General features: G+C 42.1%; 1 protein-coding gene across 1 annotated transcript in view; it reads right to left on the reverse strand.

The window, feature by feature from the left end:
* PCGF5 (polycomb group ring finger 5) overlaps positions 1-17,522 on the reverse strand; it is a 120,904-nt gene extending 103,382 nt beyond the window's left edge. Inside the window, exon 1 of the mRNA XM_021669053.2 lies at positions 17,434-17,522. The gene's annotated coding sequence lies outside the window, so the exon portion shown is untranslated. The remainder of the gene's footprint in view (positions 1-17,433) is intronic.
* Positions 17,523-20,064: the final 2,542 nt, after the last annotated feature.

A 20,064-nucleotide genomic window follows, 5' to 3' on the forward strand; every position in this document is an offset into this window, starting at 1 on the left:
TGGAAGCATTCCCCTTGAAAACTGGTACAAGACAAAGATGCCCTGTCTCACTACTCCTATTCAACATAGCATTCAAAGTTCTGGCTAGGGAAATTAGACAAGAAAAAGAAATAAAGTGCATTCAAATAGGAAAAGAGGAAGTCAAACTATCCTTGTTTTCAGATGACAGGATCCTATATCTAGAAAACCCCATCGTTTCAGCTCCAACATTTCTCAGAAGCTGACAAACAACTTCAGCAAATCTCAGAATACAAAATCAATGTGCATCATTAGCCTAAAGTCAAATTCCTACACACCAACAAGGGTCAAGCCAAGAGCCAAATCACAAATGAACTCCCATGCACAATTGCCACAAAAATAATAATACCTAAAAATACAGCTAACTAGGGAGGTAAAAGATCTCTACAAGGAGAACTACAAACCACTTCTCAAAGAAATCAGAGATGACACAAACTGAAAACCATTCCATGCTCATGGATAGGAAGAATGAATATCATGAAAATGGCCATACTGCCCAAAACAATTTATAGATTCAATGCTACTCCCATTAAACTACCATTGACATTCTTCACAGAACTAGAAGAAATTATTTTAAAATTCATATGGAACCAAAAAGCCTGAATAGCCAAGGCAATCCTAAGCAAAAAGAACAAAGCTGGAGGCATCACACTACCCAACTTCAGGGCTATAGTAACCCAAACAGCACAGTACTGGTATAAGAACAGACATATAGACCAATGGAGCTTAATAGAAAACCCAGAAATAAGGCCACATCCCTACAACTATCCAACCTTTGACAAACCTGACAAAAATAAGCAATGGGGAAAGGATTCCCTATTCAATAAATAGTGCTGTGATAACTGGCTAACCATATGCAGAAGACTGAAACTGGACCTCTTCCTTAAACTATATACAAAAATTAACTCAAGATGGATTAAAGACTTAAATATAAGCCAAAAACTACAAAAAACTTGGAAGACAACCTATCATTCAAGGCACAGGCTTCATAAGATTTCATAATGAAGACACCAAAAGTAATTGCAACAAAGCAAAAGTTGACAAATGGGATCTAATTAGCTTCTGTACAGCAAAAGAAACTGCCAGCAGAGTAAACAGCAACCTATGAATGGGAGAAAATTTTTGCTAACTATGCATCTGACAAAGGTCTAATATCCAGCAACTATAAGGAACGTAAACAAATTTACAAGAAAAGAAACAAGCTGCTCCATTAAAAGGTGGACAAAGCACATGAACAGACAAATTTCAAAACAAGATATACATGCCACCAATAATCTAATGACAAAAAGTTCAACATCACTGATCATTAGAGAAATGCAAATCAAAATTACAATGATACACCATCTCACACCAGTCAGAATGGCTATTATTAAAAAGTTAAAAAAAAAAAAAGAAAAAATAGATGGTGGTGAGGTGGTGGAGAAAAAAGAACATTATACAGTGTTGACAGGGGTGCAAATTAGTTCAGCCATTGTGGAAAACAGTGTGGTGATTCCTCAAAGACCTAAAGATAGAAACACCATTCAACCCTGCCCAAAGGAATATAAATAGTTCCACAAAAAAGACACATGCATGTATATGTTTATTGCAGTACTATTCACAATAGCAAAGACATGGAATCAAACTAAATGCCTACCAATGACAGACTAGATTTAAAAAAAATGTGGTACCTATACACCATGGAATACTATGCAGCCATAAAAAAGAACAAGATCATGTCCTTTGCAGGGACATGGTTGGAGCTGGAGGACACTATCCTTAGCAAACTAACACAGGAACAGAATACCAAATGCTACATGTTCTCACTTGTAAGTAGGAGCTAAATGATGAGAACATATGGACACATAGAGGGAAACAACACACATTGGGGCCTTTTGGAGGGTGGAGAGTAGAAGGAGAGAGAGGATCAGGAAAAACAACTAATGGGTACTAGGCTTAATTCCAGGATGATGAAAGAATCTCTACAACAAACCCCCATGACTAAAGTTTACCAATGTAAGAAACCTGCACTTGTACCCCTAAAATTAAAATAAATTTTTTAAAGATTAATTTTTTTAAAAAAAAGGAAACAAATATTGGCTGTCTGACAGCCATTCTCATTATTCATGGGTAATCTAACTCACCTCTCCCATGTCTCTCCCTTGCTTTCCTCCTATTCTTCTGACTTAAAAGAGACCATACTAGTTTAGATCTGAGGATAGTGAGGACCTGACTTGAAACAGAAGTACTGAGAGAGGACAAGATGGGAAGAATACAAAAGATGTTTAGGAAGCAGAGGCAAAGATGCTTAAACTACCTGGGCTAGAGGATTTAGCCCTAGCTCCTTATCAGAAGTAGCTAGCAAGCTTTTAAAAATCACTAATTCCCTAGGGCTCACCCAAAGCCAAAAAAAGTCAGAATCTTGAGATGGGAGAGTCATCTGAATTTTCTTTCTTTTTTCTTTTTTTTAGACAAAGTCTTGCTCTGTCACTCAGGCTGGAGTGCAGTGGCCTGATCTCAGCTCACTGCAACCTCAGCCTCCTGGGTTCAAGCGACTTCCTGCCTCAGCTTCCCAGGTAGCTGGGATTACAGGCACCTACCACCACGCTCAGCTAATTTTTGTATTTTTAGTTGAGATGGGGCTGTACCATGTTGGCCAGGCTGGTTTCAAACCATGATCCGCCTGCCTCGGCCTCCCAAAGTGCTGGGATTACAGGCATGAGCCACTGCACCTGGACTGAATTTTCTAAAAGCTCCCCCAAAAGATGCTGAGATAGAGTGAGTGCTGAAATCACAGTTGTGGGGGATGAATCTAACTTCCAAATAATAATGCTTCATGTATTGGGTTGGTGTAAAAGTAATTGTGGTTTTGCCACTGAAAGGAATGGCTCTGGATACAAGTAAATCATTTTCTAAACTACTTATTACCACTATTTTTTTCTTACTATTTTTAATCAAAATAACCTGTGAAAATTATACTTAAAGTGTACTTCTAGGTTTAAAATGAGAAACAGCAGACCAGGTGCAGAGGCTCACACCTGTAATCCCAGCACTTTGAGAGGCTGAGGTGGGAGGATTGCCTGGCTCAGGAGTTTGAGACCAGCCTGGACAACATGGTGAAACCCTGTCTCTACAAAAATTTAAAAAATTAGCTAGGTGTGGTGGATTGCACCTGTGGTTTCAGCTACTTGGGAAGCTGACATGGGGGGATTGCTTGAGCCTGGGAAGTCCAGGCTGCCATGAGCTGTAATCATACCACTGTACTCCAGCCTAGGTAATAGAGCAAGACCTTGTCTCAAAAAAAAAAAAAAAGAAAAGAAAAAAAGAAAAAGGAAAAAGAAAGAGAAACGGCAATACCCTGCCTCACCTCTCCACTCACTCCCAAAGGCAAGCTACTTAAAATTTTTTTATCTATTTCTTTTGATATTTAATTGCATCTTCCTAAATGTTTATACTGCTGTGTCTTGATTTATTAATTTTAGACACTTATTGATATAATTATGGCTGTCCCATTGTACTCTAACTTATTCTTTCCCATCTCATAATACTGTATATTTATGTCAGTGTTTTTTTCCCAGCCTACCTTGCAGTCAGGTATGGCCAGGGCCAACATTTTGTCTGTATCTCTTGGTACGGCTGTACAAATTGTTATTAAAATACTTCCAAACTAGCTGGTAAATAGTTGCTACCGAAGCTTTTCCATTTACTAGCTTTTAAAAATCAGTAATACAACCCAAATGCTAGTTCCTGGGGAACCAGGACACCCTTCTGAAGAATATGTTACACTTGGCCAAATGTATCAGATCATCTATCAGTTTTGTATTTGTGTTTGTTGAGTGATCCTTCCTCCTATTCTGATCAGGACTGGCTTCTCAGTAGGCTGCTATACTAATGTCATCTGAAGTTTCTCTTCACTGTCATCCCAGAATTTTCTTTTGTTTTTCTCCTGTGTCTGACTACCTGTTTCCGGAATTCCATATATTATTCTTTCTTCGTTTACACCACATTTTAATAAAACATATCACCCATTAGCTTACTGTGAAATGATGCATAGAGAATAAATTTTTGAGATCTTTCATGCCCTCGACGTCTTTATTCTATCTCCCACTTAATAGTTTGTCTTTGAAATTCTAGATCAAAAATCATTCCCTCAGAACTCTGAAGCAATTAACCCATAGTCCTTAGATTCCAATGTTGCTATTAAGAAATCTAGTGCCATTAGACCTCCTAATCTTTTTGTATGTGACCTCTTTCACTTTCCTTTCTTTCTTTCTTTTTTTTTTTTTTTTGAGACATGGTCTCCCTCTGTCACCCAGGTTGGAATGCAGTGGTGTGACCTCACCTCACTGCAACCTTTGCCTCCTGGTCTTAGGTGACCCTTCCACCTCAGCTCTAAAATAGCTGAGATTACAGGTGTGCATCACCATGCCCAGCTATTTTTTTTTTTTTTGTATTTTTTGTAGAGATGGGATTTTCATGTTGCCCACACTGGTCCTGAATTCCTGGACTCAGGTGGTCCACTGCTTCAGCCTTCCAAAGTGCTAGGATTACAGGCATGATCCAGCACACCTAGCTATGACCTGTTTTTCTGCAGGAATTTAAGATATCCTCATTTCCCTTTGTATTTTCAAATTTTACAATGATTTGTTTTGTATACTACATATCTTTTGTGGTCCCTTTTTCATTTATTCTACTGGCTAATCTATAAATGTATGTCTTCCCATTCTGGGAATTTTTTTGCATTACTTCTTTGGTAATTTTTTCTCTGTTAATTTTCCTTGTAATCACTTTCTGGAACTCTTATTAGTATGGTGGTATACCTGCTAAACCAGTCCTCTAATTCTATTTCTCCTTTCCTATTTTCCACCTTTTTGCTTTTAGTTTCTACTTTATATTCTGGTCCACCCAATGAAAATTTTTGCCATTTAATTTTTAAAATCTAAGATTTATTATTCTCTGATTATTACTTTTTCACAGTCCCCATTTTTATTTTGTAGAAACAGTATCTTCTCCTCTCTTTACATATTAATTATAGGTGTTACAGCTTTGATTATTTTCATTTTCTTCTCCTTGCATTTCTGCTTTCTCTGTGATTTTTGTTGTTGTTCATTTGTTTTGGGTTTTGCCTTTTTTTATTGAAGGCTTCCTTCAAATGTCTCATATTCATTTACATTTAAGAACAAAGCATCGAAAAGCTGACTGCAAGTTCCAAGTTCACAGAGGGAGGGAAAGGAGGGAGGAGGGTTATAGGGTTGTTGAGTGATGGGCTCACTGTAGAAAGAATGTGTGGTCAGTAATTTTTTTCATTGTGGGACTTCAAATGTCAGTTTCTGTAAGTCCTTCTAAGGCTGCCCATTTTACCAGTCCTGACTGGATAGTTACCTGACTATCCTAGGATTGGACTTGGGGAAGAGTATGGAGCCTCACTATTTAGTGAGCAGAATTTCATTAAATTCCTTTTTCAGGTGATCATTTTACCTTTCTCCTCTGTTTTGTCTGGCATTCCTAAATCCAGAATCTCTATTTTACATTAATTTCTCAGAAAAAAAAAATGCCCAGTCTCTGTCAAAGACTTCATCTTGCTGTATAGCATAAGAGAAGTGAACTGAGGGTCTAGTTCCCTTACAGATTTTCCACCTATCCTTCATTTTCCGGCCTATGTCCAACTCCAAAGCCTCTAATTCCAGAAACTTTCTGGAATTCTAGGGCATATAGTGGTTGTATCTTTCCAGTATCTCCTCTCAACTTCAGTTAAAGGCACTTAAATATCAATTTCCTTCGTTAAACTAAGGCAGATGCCACAGGTCTATCCCATTTCATCTTCCAAAAATTTGCTGGTGCCTCCTCTCTACTGTTGCCTCTTCTCATATTTACCATTACTGTAATGGTGTTGCAGCAGAGACTGACAGTAGACACATCGTTCCATCCACCAAATTCTAATCTGAAGTCTCATTAACTAAATCTCAAAACCACAGAGACTGCCACCAAAGATGAATCTTTATCAACTTCTTTTAACAGTCATAATTTTTCTGTCTTTTACAGACATGCCTGATTAGATATTTTTCCAACTATTTAATGTTTATTATCCTTTATTTTTTAGTCATTAAAAAAATTCAAGAGAATCCTTCTAGATGCCACACGACTTTTAATCTATTTTAATCTATTAATTCATAAACTTAGTCTTAAAACATGATAGGATTTATTGCAGTAGATTATAATCAAACAAATAAAAATACAGATTTTTTTTGAGACAGAGTCTCATTCTGTCACCCACACTGGAGTAAGTTCTGATCTCAGCTTACTACAATCTCCACCTCCTGGGTTCAAGTGATTCTCCTGCCTCAGCTTCTAAAGTAGCTTAGATTACAGGCGTGCACCACCACACCTGGCTGATTTTTGTATTTTAAGTAGAGACAGGGTTTTACCCTGTTGACCAGGCTGATCTCCAACTCCTGGTCTCAAGTGATCCACCCACCTCCACTTCCCAAAGTGACGGGATTATAGGCATAAGCCACCATGCCTAGACTAAAAATACAGATTTTTTTTAAATGCAATGAAGCTTTTTCACTGACTCCTTCTTGCCACTTCATATCTAGCCCATAGTGGCCTAAGTTGAAAGGTATTTACCTTGATAACTATCAAGCAATTTCCAAGAAGACCTTTGACAGCTGCCCAAAATCATCAACAACACTGGAGTCTTAGCTGTTTTACTTCTAAAGACAGGCAAAGGAAGGAAGATAAGAACTTTTAAAAAATAATCAAGCATGAAGACTTTTCTCACATACAAAGTATCACAATTTTTTTTACTTCCATCCAAAGGACCCAAATCTGAAGATGCTTAGCCTGAAGAATTTAATTTAATCTTTAAGACTGAAAACCTACCACTTGTCCTAAATACTAAATTCACAGTTTTAGAAATAAGAAATAAATTATAAGAGTAACTACAGAATAAAACACTAATATTACACTTCTGATCTTGTTCCACTTGAAAAAAGTGCGTATTTTGGACTTGCCAAAATGTATAATTGCCTCCTGTTACTACTCATGACTCCTGTGGAGGAAAAAAAAAACCATCTAGCAGAAGAATAAAAGATTCCCATGGGAGGAAAAATAAATTAAATTGGTCTATTTCTTGAGTCGAGTGGTAGTTATATGGATATTCACTTTTTAAAATTCATTAAACTGTGTATTTACATTTCAAAAGTTATCTGTATATGTGTTACATTTTACAATATAAAAACTTTTTTTTAAGTTAAAAGAGAAATAAATTAAAAAGACAGAAATTTCATTTGTCATGAAACACACTGCCTTAATCTCACTTGGCCAGACACACTATAACAGGAACAACAAGAGAAAAGTTATCATGATTTACTTGAAGGACCTAAACCAGTGCCCCACCAAATTTCAATAGTCATCTTTGTTGTTTTATTCAAAATATTTTAAAAATTAAGTTCTTAAACATCACAGTATATGTTGCATCCCACATGGTAATACTGATAACTTACATTTGCATAACACTATTTACTTGCAAAGTTTTCGCATCGAATACCTGGGAGATAGAGCAGATATTATTTTTTCCTACACTACAGATGAGGAAACTTAGGCACTTACAGAATCAGGACTAATTCCAACTTCCACATGTCAAATTAAGGGTTCCTTTAACATGAGGAGAAAGATCTTTCTACTTTTCAAAGTTTTGAGTTCAAAAACAGGATCTCAAAGCTGGTAGTGTCTGTCATGGCATTTGTGAGTTTCCTGACATTCCCAGGGAGGAAGGAGAGATCCACTAAATATGGCTGTGAAAGCAATAAACTGAGGACCTATGCGCAAACGTTTCCTAGTCATTTAATTCACTTCTAGTTGACATAAAAATGTGTCTGCTGCCACAGAGGTTTAACTCAGATGCAAACATAAATGTTACCAGTACTCAGTAACCTATGTTCAAGGGGAATCAACACCGTTTTGCCATTCAGGAAGTGTTTAAAGGAGAGATATGACCCATCCATTCCTGGCTTCTCATCCTACATCATACTATTACCCACAGATGTGGAGTAATTTATTTGGTTGGTATATGACAGTCATGGGTCTACTTCTAGGTATGGTGAAAAAGTATTCTAAGATTTTGTTCAGCGGTACTTTAACTACTTATTCTGCCCTAGAAGGCATTTTTTTTTCTTCTGAAACAGAGTTTTGTTCTGTGGCCCAGGCTTGAGTGCAGTGTACAATCCCTGCTCACTACAACCTCCACCTCCCAGGTTCAAACCATTCTTTCTTCTGCTTCACCCTCCGAGTAGCTGAGATTACAGGGAGTGCCACCACAACTGGCTAAGTTCTGTATTTTTAGTAGGATTTCACCATGGTGGCTAGGCTGGTTTCAAATTCCTGACGTCAAGTGATCCGCCCACCTCCACTTCCCAAAGTGTTGAGATTACAGGCGTGAGCCACCGCTCCTGGCCCCAGAGGGCAATATTATCTGAAATTCAGAGATCCCAGTTCTTTTGAGAGCCAGCTCCACCATGCATGTCTGTAATCCTGGGAAACTCACATATATCTAGACATGTTTAAAAGATTTTAAAGCTTCCTCATCTTTAAAATAAAGGAACAACTTCCTTATCTTTAAGGTACTTTCCAGCTCTATAGACTAAATACTCAGAAAGGCATTAGGAGGTGTATTCTATAGTTTTAAAGACAGACACTGACACTGACATAAAATCATTCTGATATTTTGGCCTCATAGCTCCCGAAGACCAATGATCTTCTACCTCCATTGGCCTGTGACACTCAACATCCCCACGCTCAGCCACACTTTGAATTTTTGTCATCACTCAGAACTGATCTCTCCACAATAACCCTGAAAGTTCCTCATGCCCTTCACCACTACCCTCAGAACCTCCCTCCACATTCCCATTTTCCCCTTTCCTTCAGTCTTGCTGAATCAGCCAATGACATACTCTAATCTTGTATCCCCTGCTATTCTCCCAGCCCATCGACACTCTAGTGTCACTTGCCTTCCTACTCAACCAAGGGCCCATATGGAGTTGGCAGTTTCAGTGATACTCACACCATCTTTACTTCCAATTTTCTGAGCATTGCTGGAGAAAGTCATGAAATACAGGAGTGATTCATCCTATCACTAGGCTAAGGCCTTCTAGCAACTTACCAAGCCCTCATCACCTTTGGCCCCCCACCACGCAGACCCAAAGCTTTCTAAACCTTTTCAACTCTCTTCCACTACAACTTTACCCCTCATTCCCGGCTTACTTTTAGCAAATCAATAAAAGAGAACCAACCCATTTCAAATGCAGCCACCTGCAAGCCATCGACTTTCCTCTCCAGAACTCAAAATTTCCTTTTGCCTTCATCTAACTTCTTTCTTCCTCCAAGCCACATCTGCATTTTGTATTCTTCTACGTTCTATGGATTTGGACAAATGTATAATACCATGTATCCACTGCTATTATTATACAGAGCAGTTTTACTACCCTAAAAATCGTCTGTGCTCTGCCTGTTCATCCCTCCACCATCCTAACCCCTGGCAACCACTGATTTTTTTTTTACTGTCTCTATAGTTTTGCTTTCCAAGAATGTTGTGTAGTTGGAATCATATAGTATGAAGCCTCTTCAGATTGGCTTCTTTGACTTAGGAGCATGCATTTAAGCTTCCTCCATGTCTTTTCGTGGCTTGATAGCACATTTGCTTTTAGCACTAATATTCCATTGTCTGGATGTACCACAGTTTATCTTGAATGATATCTTGGTTGTTTCCAAATTTTAGCAATTATGAAGAAAGCTACTATAAACATCAGTGTGCAGGTTTTTGTGTAGCCACAAGTTTTCAACCTTTGGGTAAATACCAAAGAACACAACTGCTGGATAGTGCAATAAGAGTATGTTTCATTTTGTAAGAAACCCCCAAACTGTCTTCCAAAGCAGTTGTACTGTTTGACATTCCCACCAGTAATAAATGAGAGTTCCTGTTGCTCCACATCCTTGCCAGCATTTGCTGTTGTCAGTGTTCTGAATTTTGGCTATTTCAATTGTATATAGTGATATATCATTGTTGTTTTGATTTGCATTTTCCTGATAACATACGATGTGCAGTGTCTTTTCATATGCTTATTTGCCATCTGTGTATCTTCTCTGGTGAGGTGTCTGTAAAGGTCTTTGGCCCATTTGTTAAATGAGTTGTTTATTGTTCAGTTTAAAGAGTTATTTGTATATTCTGGTAACAGACTTTTATTGGATATGTCTTTTGCAAATATTTTCTCCCAGTCTGTGGCTCATCTTCTTATTCTCTTGACAATGTCTTCTGCAGGGCAGAAATTTTTAAATTTTAACGAAGTCCACCTTGTCAATTCTTTCATGGTTGTCCCTATGATGTCATATCTAAAAAGTCTTCACCAAACCCAAAGTCATCCATATTTTCTCCTATGTTATCTTCTAGGAGTTTTATAGTTTTACTTTCAGGTCTGTAATCCATTTTGAATTAATTTTTGTGACAAGGCTAAAGTCTGTGCCTAGATTAACTTTTTTTTTTTTTTTTGCATATGGATGTCCAGTTGTTTCAGCCCCATTTGCTGAAAAGACTATCTTTTCTCCACTGTATTACCTTTGCTCTTTTGTCAAAGATCAGTTGACTATATTTCTGTGGGTCTATTTATAGGCTTTCTATTCTGTTCCATGATCTATTTGTTTAATTTTTTGTCAACACCACTGACTTGATTACTACAGGTTTATAGTAAGCCTTGAAGCTAGGTAGTGTCAGGCCTCCAACTTTGTTCTTCTCCTTCAGTATTGTGCTATTATATGCAGAGATCTTTTGCCTCTGCATATAAACTTGAGTCAATTTGTCAATATCTACAAAATAACTTGCTGTGATTTTGACTGAGATTACATTAAATCTACGGCTACAGTTGGGAAGCACTGAAAATATTGAGTCTTCCTAGCCATGAACATGGAATATATCTCCATTTACTTAATTCTTTTTTATTTATCAAAATTTGATAGTTTTCCTCACATAGACTTTATACATATTTTGTTAGATATATATCTAAGTATCATATTTCACTTTGTTTGAGATACTAAGGTACTGTTTTTATTTTCAAATTCCACTTGTTAATTCCTAGTATATAGAAAAGTGATGAACTTTCATATACTAACCTTGTCTCTTATAACCCTGCTATAATTGCTTATTAGTTCCAGGAGGTTTTGTTGTTGTTGTTGAGTCTCTCAGTTTTCTACATAGACAATCATGTCATCTTCAAACAAAGGTTTATTTCTTCCTTTCCAATCAGCATATCTTTTATTTCTTTATTTTTTGCCACATTTTCCCATAAGTAACTTCTTTATTCGCATCATGATTAGGGCAATCAATTCAATTATTCAAAAACAGGCTCTCTTCCAGATTAAAAGTGGGCATTATTATCCACTTTTATCCTGTATCCAAATATTATACTGTAATTAAACTGGGCAATCTGTATGTACGGTTACCCTATCCTACCTCTCCTACTTGAGGAGTCCCTAGTGTATTAACTGCCCTCCTACGCCCTCCCTCAATTCATTCCTTTCCTCTCCACTGGCAACCACACTACGCACAAATGTTCTCAAGCCTTCCTTATGGTTTTAAGAAAGTTTCATTGAGACTTTTCTTGCCTCAAGTTATTGTCTTCCTTCCTACCCCCAGCCTCTGGTTTTCACAGCCCAATCACAATTTACACTTGCTCTCCCCATTTCCTTTCATCCTGGCACGCTTCAGGTAACTAGCTGACTTTCGTTATCCCCACTGCCCAACTGACTCTGCTCCTCGAAGGCTACTGATGATGGTCTTACTGACAAATCTAATGCCCTTTCCTTCCTCACCTTTCTTTGCCTATGTTTTCCTCATCCTCCTCCTGCTTCTTTCTTCTGAGCATCCTCTCTGCCTCCTCCTGTCTCCCTCAAGCCCGCGAATACTAGCTTTCACAAGGTTCTATCCTAGCCTTTTATTCTTCTCACCACACTCTGAACTGTTCTCACAGGTTCACCATCCCCCTCCAGAAGGATGCCCCAAATCTTTCTCTATTTTTAATGGCTCTCATCCATCTAGATGGTCCACAGGCACATACAAGTTAACACATCTAAATTCAAGCCAATAATCACCTCCATTAATTAGACAAATATTTATTGATTGCACACTACTTGCAGGTGCTTTACTAGTGTCCCTTCCTATTTCAGTCCTTGCCAACACCAATTTAAGTGACTCAGCTTCTGTCTTTGATTTCTTCCTCAACTCCTACATCCAATTAGCCAGCAAGTTCTGTTTCATTTACTTCTGCAGTATCTTGCCCAACTCATCTGCCTCCACCCTAATTTAGGTTCTCATCACTTCTCTTTTGGAGAATATTTCAACAGCTACTTAACTGGACTACCTGTGGCTCCTGTGATGAAAATTACTCTTTCAAAGCATAGTCTTGATCACATCATTCTCCCATTAAAGTATTTCTGATACTTTCCTACTAAACCATCTCCTTAGCCCAGCATTCAAGATGCTTCACAATATAGCCCTAATTTCCCCTCCCCATGCAGCATTCTCTCCCATTATACTGCCTCCAGGCTCCTCAACCTCCAGTTTAACCACATTCTTCTCCAAACCTGGATATGCTCATATATTCTTACCTTCAAGTCTTAGCACAAACTGGTCTCTACACCTCTGCCACTTGAAGTCCTCTCAATTCTTTAAGGTCTTGCTCAAAATTCCCTAATTAAATCTTACCCATTTTTTTTTTCTGGCTAGAAATAGTCTTTTCCTCCTCTAAATTCACAAAGTATTTTCTTTATGCCTCTCTAACAGTTCTCCCATGTAGAACAGTCTTTAGTTATCTGTCTTATGCTCTCTATATGACTCTTAAGCCTCTTAAAGAAAGAGTATCTATGTCTAATTAACCAGTATACTCCTTATTTTGCTTTATATATAGTAAGCTGGATGAGAGGTTGAAATATTCAAGTTAACTTCATATCCATTATATAGCATATAAAATAATGAATATATAGCATATAAAATAATGAAAATATACTTATAAAAGTTAATTTAGATAAATTCTTAAGGTCTAGAAACTAATCATTTTTATATTCCTTGTTGGATTAAGGATATGTGAATTACCTTAAACTAAAATTTCAGGAGAACTGTATATTTCTTTACTGGTTCCTGAAACCATAGAGCTGGACAAGATCTTAGAGCTCATTAATTCCCCTCCCCTGTCCCGACCACCAATTCTCCAGTTGAAAAAACTGAAACTTCTGAGACATTAAGCTGCCCCCATGGTCACAAAAGTCTGTAGTCATAACTATAGCAGTTACCATTTATTAAGAGCCTCTTATACACCACACACTTTATATATATATATGTACACACACACACATTAGCTCAGTCTTACACAATCCTTCAAGGTAGATGACATTATCACCACTTTAGAGATCACTTGTGGAGAGCTCTGCTCTTGTTAAGGGCAGAGCTGAGTTTTAGCCCCAAATCTGACTGGCTGTAACCTAGGCTTTTCTATTGGATGCTCTGACAGAGGCAAGACCTATCAGATGTCCTCACTGCTGTCTCCTACTGTTTCTCCAGTAAATAATTATGCCAAGTAAGCAAATATGCACACTTACAAGTTTTAAGCCTTTTTTTTTTTTTTAAATCTGTAGGCATAAAAATTAAACAGTAGTTTCATTATTATAAAAGTTCTAAGGTTAAATTTAAGGTTATTTAGTATCAACATTTGATTCTGTTGTCAGAAAACTTCTTCAATGTGGAAAGGAGATATGTTTGCCTGTTTTTTCACTTCCTAAATATATTTTTGACTTAAAATCCATCTGCTTTCTTTGTTTTTTTTTTCCTTTTTGAGATGGGGTCTTGCTTTGTTTCCCAGGCTGGAATGCAGTGGTGCAATCTCAGCTCACTACAACCTCTGCCTCCTGGGTTCAAGTAATTCTCTGCCTCAGCCTCCCGAGTAGCTACGATTAGAGGCACCCACCACTATGCCCGGCTAATTTTTGTACTTTTAGTAGAGACAGGGTTTCACCATCTTCACCAGGCTGGTCTTGAACTCCTGAGCTCGTGATCCATCCACCTCAGCCTCCCAAACTGCTGGGATTACAGGTGTGAGCCACTGCGTCCGGCCCAACTGCTTTCAATAAGCATTTGTTGAGCCCCTAGATGTCCCAGGCACATAGGAGGGTACAAAGGTGAATAAGACATGATTTTTCCCTCTGAGAGTTCACAAGCAAAAGGCAATCAACTAATGATAGAAATCACTCTTCTCCACCTATAGCAGCTCTGGCTAATTCAGGAACTTCCAACCACTGAAGCCCTCTCAACCACTTAAGCCCTTTATGGGAGTCAGAGTCTTGGTTCTGACTCTTGCCCTGTATCTTAGGAAGTCATCTCACCGTGCCTTAGTTTCCTTGGTAAAGAGACTGATTAAAAATGAATGAACTGTGCCAAGTAATTTAAAAGTCTCTTTTAGCTCTAAAATTCTACTGTCTCTGAGCTTACTCTCGAGATTATGCTTCTGCAAGTGATCATAGCTACTGTTATGGAAAGGGAACTGCTAGATGTCCATTCTTCTTCAGCACTAACTTCAGAAATACTGAGTTCAGAAAATATTGCTACAAGACTGGGGCTGATTAACATGCCTCCAAAGTTTATAATACAAACTTTATCAAAGTTTATCCTCTGAAGGAATATTATTAAATGTGACATTCAAATCCTTCTTACATTATATCACTGACTTTTTTACAGCTGTAATTCTTTGGAATCCATTTAAGGTGTTTAAAATGTAATTTTAAATAACTCCTTTTATCTACTCTTTTGTGGCATTACCGACATGAATAACAACAAATCAGAGTTAAGGCCTCTGCAGCATAAATCCTGTTTTCATTTGATTAAATTGATTAAATACTTCATATTGGATCACTTGAGCCTATGAGGTTGAGGCTATGATTGCGCCATTGCACTCCAGCCTCTGTGACAGAGTGAGACCCTGTCTCAAACAAAAAACCTTCATATTAAGTGGTATCTTATGGACCTTCCCAAACTGAAGCTAAACTTCAGGTTGTTTTCCAGGCAGTGGGGAGCAAAAATATAGAAATATGAGTATTCCAAATGAGTGGAAACACATGACTGCAGGACTTGACTTTGCTGATTCCATTTCAAAATCCTGCACTTTTTTTTCAACTAGCACAGAAAATATTTTTAATCATCCAAAAGTTACACAGTAACATACTTTCTCTTGACAGGGCTCCACATGTTTTATCTTTCTTTATACTACGTGTCTTAGGATATGATGCTCTAACCCATCTTATGCTGTAGGTTAACATCACAGAGGAGAAAGTCCATCAAAACCAGGAGGAAAAAGAATCAGAACTGCACCAACTTGGTGACTTACCCACAAAAAAAGCACTTAATTTCAACTGTCAAAAACAGTCCTACCAAGAAATCAGGAAAAGAGTTTATTCATTCGCGAGTCAACAAATACTAAGTGTTTCATAAATGCCAGGCACTGTTCTAGGTGCTAGGGTTTTATCTGTGAACAAAACAGCCCAAATCCCTGCCATAGTGGAGCTTACATTCTAGTAAGAAGAGATCAGACTTAAAAGAACTTAGAAACAAAGTAAGATCAGATAAGCGATTAGCTGTGAAGAAAATAAAATAGTACTATGGGGTGGCTCCTGGGGGGAGGGGTCAGGAGATAATGAAGGCGGATCAGGAGCACCTCTCTGAGTAGTTGCCACTTGAGGTGAGTCCTAAATTATAAGAAAACTTTATTCAATCTTACTAATGTGGGGTGGGAATGAGTCAAGTTAGTCTTTGAGAATGATCACAGTGGGAAAAATTCTGTATTCATGAATGGTAAACGAGGTTCCTTTTAGGATCTGGCTTTTTAAAACCCCTCAAAAAAACTAGCCTTAAGGAGTCACATTTTTCTTTTAAGATCCATTTTTAAAATTTTTCAAATTACTTTAGAGCTACTTAAGTAGACGCAAGTACTAGGAGGACTCCTTCAGAGTCCGGTATCTCCCTCACTTGACACCAAATACTGAATGAGACAGGACCCAGCCCTGCAGCGAACCAGCGCTCCTCCACCGATTGATTAATGCAACCAGGTGGAATTTTGTAACTCTTCCAAGAACGCGAAACAAGCCTTGGGGAATGTGGGGACCCTGACCCCCCCAAAGTTACTGTGGAAAGGAGAACCCTGCTGCCCTTTTGCACTGTCTCCCCAGCTCCTCCGGGCGTCCCTGATTCCGCCCCCCCTCAAAGTTATTGTGGAAGCGGGGGACTCCGCTGCCCTTTTGCACTAAATCTCCCCCGCCCCCTCTGGGCGTCATCACTGCAGAGGGGCCGCTCTCCCTGGGTCAGAGGCACACGGCGAGTACACGCGCGTGTGTGTACCCCGCATGAATCATCGGGCCCGATCCGTGGGGCGATGATTCATTCACTGCCCTGGAGCTCACGGCCACACGTTCCGGGCGTACTATGACGGCCGCACACGCAGCTTCCTTAATATTAAACAAATGTTTCAAAGTACAAACGCCTGGGGCCAGAAACGTGTAGACCTAGGCGAGGTGGCGGCGTTTCGGCCGCTGCCCGAGTGTTGGCGGGCGGGGAGGGGAGAGACGGGCACGTCCGTCCGGGCCCCCGCCAACACCACGGCACGCGCGCGCGGGCGGCGCCCGCAGGGGGCGCGGAGGGCGTACAGGTGGGTCCCGCCGGGTACTGCCTCCTGCCCCTCCCTGCCACTCGCGGAAGGCCACCGCGCCCTCCCCAATGCGTCTCTCGCTCGCCCCTTTCCTCTCCGTGACATCTTATATAATAACCTGAGCTAATCAAAACGGAAGCGACGCGCGCAGCCGGGAGCAGATGCTCGCGCCCCGAGCCCGCGGCCCCCGAACTAGGCGCCGGGGCGCGCGGTTGCCGGCGGGGGAAGGGCCCGAGCGCCGAGTCGGGTCGTCCCTCTTCGGCGGAGGCGCCACTGCTGCCGGTCCCCGTCAGGAAGCCACGAGCGTCACAAACTGCGTCAGCTTCTTCAAACACATTTCATGGTCTCCCTACAGCCAGGGAGCCGCTGCTCCCGCGGCGGGGCCGCGGCCGGGGCTGGAAGGCGCCCCTCTGGGGAAGAGAAAGTTCCTCGGGGCCCTCCCTTTGCCCGCCCGGCGCCCGGCCCCGCCGCGCCTCCAGCCCCTCTCCGCGCGCCGCCTGCCCGGCCGCGCCGCCCACCGGCCCGCACCGAGGTCAGGTTAGGCAACTTGTGACCCCGAGGCGCCGGGCGGCCCCCTCCCGCCCGCCAGGCTCGCCCGGCTCCCGGGGCCTCCCCCCAGCCCCGCGGAAAACAGCCACGCCACAAACTTCCCTGGGCCGCGTCGGGCGGGGAAGCCTCCCGGGTCCCCGCGCATCGCCCTTACCTTGCTCTCGAGAGGCCACGATCCGGGCGGGCCGCGCGGGGCGCGTGGTGCGCGAGCGCGCGCGCGTGGGGCGGTAGGTGAGGGAGCCCGCGCCGGCGGGGGCGGGGCGGGGCAGCGGGGGTGCGAGCGGCGCGGGGCGGGGGCTGGGCCGGCCCGGCGGGCGGGCGCGAGGAGAGCAGAGCCCGCGGCGGCGGCGGCGGCGGCGCTGGCGGCGGCGGGCGCGGGGCGAGCGCGCCGAGGGGGCGGAGGAGTTACCGTGGGTTTGTTTACGCATTGCTGCCCGGCTCGGGGCACAGCCCGCACTCCCTGATTGGACACAAACTGGGGCACAGCCTCTCGCCGCCGCCCGCCAGGCCTCCTCGAGCCGCCGCCGCGCAGCTCCCGGAGCGCCCTGCCCGGCACGGCCCACGGCGGTGCCCAGGCCTGGAGGGGACAAGCCGCGGCGGCTGCCCGAGGCGGGCGTGGAGCCCAGCGTTTGCCCGGGGCTCGCAGTCGCCCACCTGTAGTGGCCCGACCTTGGCAAGGAGAAATTTGAAACTTCTCAGGCTGGAGACTTCGTATCGTACAGCCGCGGAAGGGCCACCTTCTCCCCCCACAGACGGAGGAAACGTGCCCTTGAATAGATGGAAGGCAGCTCGAATGTCAGTGTGCCTCCCTGGCGATGGTCAAGTCCAGGCTTCCCGTATAAGCTGCCCCCCTACCTCAGAGCTCGCAGTTTCTTTCCCTGCCTCCAGCTTCTTTCCTTCTAATCACAAAGTCCCTGCACCCCGCCCGCCACCCCACCAGAAGTGACCTTGCCGCCCTGATGCTGAAGATCTTCCGATGACTCACCATGGCCTCAAGCCTTAATGCCTCATTCTTACAGTCCCCAACAGCTGGGCCTCCACCTTTCAGCCTCCTCTCCACTTTCCTACCCTCACCCCAAAACCCCCATTTACGGACACCACCTGAATGTGTGTCCTTTGACACTTGATTTTGATCCTGCTCTGTTCTCTGCCAGAAAACCCCTTAGTTGCCTCCACCTGTGAAACTCTATTGGACTCAGCTCCTGTAGCCATTTCCTACCATCTCTGTGCAGCCTTCCTGCTCCCCCAGGCAGAATCCCCCCTTGTGGCTGGCATCATTCTGACTTGAGGGTCAGTTGTGTGTCTGTACGGTACCCCCACTGATCTGTGAATTCTTTGAAGAGAAGTCTGCTTTTAACAGAGCTCTCGTGACGGGAGAAATGAAAGCTGTGAGACTAATACTACCTCCGAGTGTCTGCAGCTCTGATGGGACTGGAAAAGTTCCGGAGTCTTTATCAAGAGGGTCTCCTCCTTTATGATGAGGTCCACAAACCTCATCTTGCAAAAGCAAACACTTCCAAAAACTGAGCATGCCCTCCGTTTTTCCTGCGTCTCTGTATCTCCTCCCCACCACACTTAGCTATGTGCCCTCTATACTCGTAACGGGCACTTAAGTAACCTTTGAGGAATAAAATTGAATTCTACAGATATGTTCCTTAAGCCAAGGCTGGCGGTGATCAAAGTGAACAGAGTAAATCATGAAAAAATAGACATGAACCCAGTCATTTTACAGTTAATTCCTAGGCTAAGAACCCTCCAGCCCTGTTAGTTAGTGTGGATTTGTCGCTGTCTGATCAAACACTGAAGTAGACCGTGACCCTTCTTGAATCCTGGGACTGCTAGATTTTTGTCTCCGATGCGCTGCCTGCAGTCCCATTAGGAAAACTGTCTTGGAACTCTGCAAGCGAATCCAAGTGAAAGTAAAGTTTTCTTTCCCAAGTGATTTAATAGCAATAATTTAATGCTGCAAATTAGTTACAAGTGTTGAAAAAACTGGAAGTTCAACTAGGGTAAGGTGAGGCAGTCCTGAGATTAGCAACTGCTGGACATGGGTCTCTCCTGAGGCTGGAAGGGCAAAGAGGGGAGACTGCAGAACCCTGAAGGGCTTGTTCAATAGGAGTTGGAGCCACAAAGGAAGTGCAACTACTGCAGCAGACATCTTCCAAAGTAGAGAATAGGAGTCCCATGGTTTCTCCCTTCCTCCCACCCTCCAGGGCCATCCTGTGGTAGAAAGCAGGAGAATCCAGTGGACAAGATGACAGAGGGCAGGGGTCAGAATCGCTATAAAATATGTGAGAGCAGCAAAAAGGGAATGGATCTGAGAGCCCAGTGGCAAATGACTGGCACCTGGGCTTGGGTGCTGCATCTGGTTGCCTCTTCCTCCAGGCCAGATTCCACAGTGCAGCACAAACTTTCTCTTCCCAAGTCCTGGAATTCTCTCCCTCTTACTTGTCCCTCTTTGACCTTCTGCTTCCATTACCCTTCTATCCTCCTCTTCTTCGCCGTGACTCCCTTACATTTCCTTTTTCTCTCTCATCTGTACTCTGGCTCTCATTTTTTCTTTATGTACCCATATATATCCTCCTGACTTCTTTTTTTCCCCCCCAGAGTCTCTTCTCCCCTCTTATTGTCCTACTCCTCCCTGGGCAGGATGGCAGCCTTCTTCAGCATGAAGGAGATGAGATGACCAGGTTCCTATGGAAGGAAGAGATTGGGAACTATCGCATTGCTGCCCTTCCAGACAGTGTACTAGATATTTTACACACATTATTTCATTTAATCTTTG

Source organism: Aotus nancymaae, unplaced genomic scaffold (assembly GCF_030222135.1).
Source record: "Aotus nancymaae isolate 86718 unplaced genomic scaffold, 86718_ANA_hifiasm-v0.15.2.pri h1tg000010l, whole genome shotgun sequence".
In the NCBI taxonomy this organism is placed as follows: Eukaryota; Metazoa; Chordata; class Mammalia; order Primates; family Aotidae; genus Aotus; species Aotus nancymaae.